Source organism: Mustela nigripes, chromosome 3 (assembly GCF_022355385.1).
Source record: "Mustela nigripes isolate SB6536 chromosome 3, MUSNIG.SB6536, whole genome shotgun sequence".
Lineage (NCBI taxonomy): Eukaryota > Metazoa > Chordata > Mammalia > Carnivora > Mustelidae > Mustela > Mustela nigripes.
The window spans coordinates 142947506-142952943 of NC_081559.1; positions in this window are offsets into that span (position 1 = coordinate 142947506).

Sequence of the window (5438 nt, forward strand, 5' to 3'; positions counted from 1 at the left end):
TGATGCTGATCCTTGAAATTCTGGATGAAAATAACACATTTGTACAAAAAATAATTTTAACTCAAAATAACTGTCAATGGATGTTTCTTCGAACATTAAAATGATGCTATTGTAAACATCTTTTGTTGTTCCAAACAACTGTATTTTTTAATGTTTCGACTTCATGATTGTAACATTTTGTTAGTTACCGATGGTAATGGTGGTAGTGGTTAAGTGTGCGTGTGTTTACTTAAAACATTTTTTTGTTTTGTTTCGCTTTGTTTGTTTTGGCACTGAGATGGCATAGCTGGAATGAAAAGCCCTGAGTACAAAATGAAAATGTTATCCAGATGATGTCGTAGCAAGGAAGAAGAGCACATTATTTTTTCTTTAGTTTTATTTAAAAAATGTTTAATAGATTCAGTTTTTTAGAGCAGTTTTAGGTTGACAGCAAAATTGAGTGAGAAGAACAGACAATCTCATTTAACCCTGTCCCTACACATGCACAACCACTATCAATATTTCCTCACCAGACAAGGACACTAGTTACAATTGATGAACCTACATTATTCACATATCATTACGTTGACAGTTTACATGAGGTTATGCTCTTGATGACGTATGTTCTGTGGGTTTTAACTAATGTAGGATGACATGTTTCCACCCTTGTAGAATCATAAAGAACAGTTTACTGTCCTAAAAGTTCCCGGTGCTTTGCTTATTCATTCTTCCTTCCCCACATCCCCTGACAGACACTTGTCTTTTTATATCAATAGAACATCTTAATTGCTCTCAAGTTTTGAAAGTTATTAACAAAGCTGCTATAGGGGGTGCCTGGGTGGCTCAGTCCATTAAGTGTTTACCTTCAGCTCAGGTCATGATCTCAGGGTCCTGAGATCAAGCCCTACATTGGTCTCTCTGCTCAGTGGGTTCTCTGCTTCTCCCTGTCACTCTCCCTCTGTGCTTTCCCCCTCTCTTCTCTCTTTCTCTCTCAAATAAATAAATACATAAACACTTTTAAAAAAAATTTATTTTTTTTTTCAGCGTAACAGTATTCACTGTTTTTGCACCACACCCAGTGCTCCTGAAAGACCCGCGGATCCCCTTACCCAAGAATCCAACACTGCCACTGGATGCAATCAGCAAGAGGTTCTTTATTGTTACGCAGGCGCTGGCGGGTGGTCAGCGCGTGCCTGCGGGTGGTCAGCAGCTCCTGCTAGCTGAGCACACCCGGCTGGGGTGGTGCCGGGTTTTTATAGACAGGTACAAACAAGTTTTGGGTGGGGCGCAACTGATTGGTTGACAGTTAGAACTTTTGAAAAAGGCATATGTGGAGTTTGCTGATTGGCTTTGGGGACCCGCGCGCGAAGAGAGAGGCGGGAAGGGGGAACAAGCTGATTGGTTCTGAGGGCCCGCGCGCGGGAGGAGAGAGGCAGGGAGGGGGAACAAGAAGGGGGAAGGTAGGAATGCCATCATGGCGTCTTCTATTATTTCTATAAGCTAAGCAGTTACAGAAGGGCAAAAGAGCAATTAATAAGCAATTAATAACCTAATTTACGCCTAAAAGCCAGCGGTTCACAGAAAAGGAAACAAGCGGTTAGTTATCCTATCTATCTTCTAGGGGAGGGGTCTTTCACTCCATGCAATCCGTGCCCACTATAATACCCACCACCTGGTTGGTACCCCGACCTCCCACCCCCTGCCCCTTCAAAACCCTCAGATTGTTTTTCAGAATAAACACTTTTTTAAAAAGCTGCTATAAACATCCATGTGCAGGTTTTGTGTGGGTATAAGTTCTCAGATTCTTTGGGTAAATATCAATGAGAACGATAAGGTAAGAGTATGTTTAATTTTGTTCAGAAACTGCCAAGCCATCTTCCAAATTTGTGTACTGTCTTGCATTCCCATTACCAATGAATGAAAATTCCAGTTGCTACTCATCCTTGTCAGCATTTGGTTTCGTCAGTGTTTCAGATATGGCCATTCTAATAGGTGTATAGTGGTATTTCGTTGTTGCTTTAGCTTGTAATTTTCTTTTCTTTTTTTAAGATTTTATTTATTTATCTGAGAGACAGAGCACAAGCAAGAGAGTAAGCACAATGGGCGCCTGGGTGGCTCAGTGGTTAAGCCGCTGCCTTTGGCTCAGGTCATGATCTCAGGGTCCTGGGATCGAGTCCCGCATCGGGCTCTCTGCTCAGCAGGGAGCCTGCTTCCTCCTCTCTCTCTCTCTGCCTGCCTCTCTGCCTACTTGTGATTTCTCTCTGTCAAATAAATAAATAAAATCTTTAAAAAAAAAAAAAAAAAAAAAAAAAGAGAGTAAGCACAAGTCTGGGAGAAGGACAGAGGGAGAGGGAGAAGCAGGCTCCCCGCTGAGCAGGGAGCCCAGTGGGGGGCTCCATCCCAGAACCATGGAATCATGACCTAAGCCTAAGACAGAAGCTTTATCGACTGAGCCACCCATGTGCCCCTTAGCTTGTAATTTTCTAATGACATATGATATTGAACATCTTTTCATGTTTATTTGGCTTTTATATATTTTCTTTAGTAAGGTGTTTGTTCAGGTCTTTTGTCCACAGTTTAACCAGGTTTGTCATTTTCTTATTGTTGAGTGTTGAGTTTTTTGTATGTTTTAGATAATAGTCTTTCATCAAATGATTCTTTTGCAAATATTTCCTCTCAGTTTGTAGCTTGTATACTCATTCTCCTGACATTTTCTCTCACAGTGAAGAACTTTTTAATTTTAATGTAGTCCATCTCATCAATTCTTTCTTTCATGGTTTGTGCCTTTAGTTATTTATCTAAAAAACTTATTACCACACCCAAGGTCATTGAGATATTTTCTTTATGTTATCTTTTAGGAGTTTTATAGCTTTGCATTTTATATTTAGTTAGTATGGAGACTAACATCTATTTTAATTTTTGTGAGAAATGTAAGATCTATGTCTAGACCCACTTTCTTGTATGTGGATATCTAGTTGTTTCTATTGAAAAGACTATCGTTCCTCCATTGTATTGCATTGCTCCTTTACAAAGATCAACATACTAGATTTGTGTGGGTCCATTTCTGGACTCTCTATTATGCTCCATTGAATATTTTTGACAAAAAGTCTTGATTACTATACCATTGTAGTAAGTATTGAGCTTGGGAAATGTCAGTTGTCCAGCTTCATTCTTCAATATTGAATTGGCTATTCAGAGTCTTTTGCCTCTCCGTATAAACTTTAGAATCACTTTGTGAATATCCACACAATAACTTACTGGCATTTTGATTGAGATTGTGTTGCGTGTATAGACCAAGCTGAGGAGACTGCTATGACCACTTTAAGTCTTTCTACCTGTGAACATGGAGTATCTTTCCATCTACTTAGCTCTCTGATTTCTTTCATCAGAGTTTTCGAAGTTTCTTCATATAGATCTTGTACATATTTTGTTAGATTTATAACTAAGTATTTCATTTTTGGGGTGCTAATGTAAATAGTAATGTGTTTAGTTTCAAATTTTACTTATTCACTGCTGTTACATAAGAAAGTAATTGACTGTTATAATTGAACCTGTTCCCTGGAAACTTTGCTATAATTACTTATTTGCTTCAAGAGTTTTCCTCTCTAATAAGTATACTTTTTATTTCATTTTCTTGTTTTATTATAAGAGCTAAGACTGACTGATTAGCAGTATTAACTTCTAAATCCTAGGGAAAAGTGTATTTTGGCCCTAAAATTATTCTTGGATATGCTTTTGAAGGCCTAGTCATTCCTTCTTAGAAGGAAAAGGGAACCAGGAAGCTGGGGCTGAAGAGATACTGTTTGTCATAACAGGTTAGCCTAATTGGCCTCCAGAAAATGAAAAGAAGGCTACAAAACAAAGTAAAAGGGATTTGTGTCTAGTGGAAGAATTTGAAGAAGATAATCTCCAGTGAATCATCAGCTATGGCATCAGCTATGGAAAATGGGATTCTTCAGTCTCAGAACCATCATGTTTGATTTTAGAAAAGCCAAACAAAAGTGAGGAATTAGGCAATAAAGAAGTTAGTAAAGGATTAGTTTTCACCGTTTTCCATTTGCCAGCCATGTCAATAATATGAGTTTTAATGTTATGCTTTTATGTTATCTTACTTATTTTGACAAACCTAAAAATCAATTAAATTTTGCCAGTTATCTTGGTAAATTATGTAGTTAATCATGTAGCAAACTAAAGACCTAAACATAATGCTGGGCATGCAAGACAATATTCTGTTTTTTTAAATAGATCTGTGGGAGAATACACCAAAGAATGTCAAAATCATCTTCTCAGAGATTGGGTAGAATCCAGTTTTTCTCAGAAGCCATTTAAGGTCATTATTCATATCCCTCCCCCAAATCCATTTTTAACTTTTCTATCAGATTTATTCTCCTCAAATCCATTTTGAATTGAATTTTATTCTCTGACAACGCTGCCTTTTGAGGATAACAAGCTCCTCAAATTTATGCATTGTTTGAAGCAGAATGTGTTTTTATTGGCCCACATCTTGGTCCCTTAGATTTCAGAGCTCTTATTTAATTATTTAAGAGTTTGGTAAAGGAGTCTGCGTTCATTTTACCCAAGTCATTCAGAGGGTTATATATTTAGATTTCCCCTTCCTTTTCTCTGACATTCAAGGATTTCAACAGTATGGGAAATAGGAACATCCTTGCCAATATTGAATATGTAAAATAATTCATCTTCATTGGAGAGGGTCAGCATAGCATTATCTGTTGCAATTTAACATGTACACATTGTCCCCTGACCTAGAGCTTGTAGCTTTAAGCCATTATCTTACAGAAATATTCATATGTATGTGCCAAGAGGCATCCATACAAAAAAGAATATTCATTCCAACATTCCTGTTAAACATGAAGATAAGCGGCTGTGATCTAGAGATGTATGTACATGTTAGATTTCAGTAGATAATGCTGAACTGATCCCTACCAAAATACTAATTCAAGGGAATACATGCACCCCGATGTTTATAGCAGCATTATCTACAACAGCCAATTTATGGAAACAGGCCAAGTGTCCACTGACTGATAAAGAAGATGTGATATATGTATACAATGTAATATTAGCCATAAAATGAACGAAATCTTGCCATTTGCAATGACATGGATGGAGCTAGAGTATAATGCTAAGTGAAATAAGTCAGAGAAAGACAAATACCATATGATTTCACTCGAATGTGGAATTTAAGAAACGAAAGAACAAGGAGAAAAAAAGAGGAAAACAAGGGACCAGACTCTTAACTATAAAGAACAATGTGATGACTACCAGAGGGCACGGGCAAAATAGGTGATGGGGATTAAGGAGGGCACTTGTGATGTTGTATGAAAGTGTTGAATAGCTGTATTGTACACACAATTGTATTGTAAATGCTAACTAACTGGGATTCAGATAAAAACTTAAAAAATAGTGTTAGGCAGAAAACAAGGCAACTTATATAAGAATAA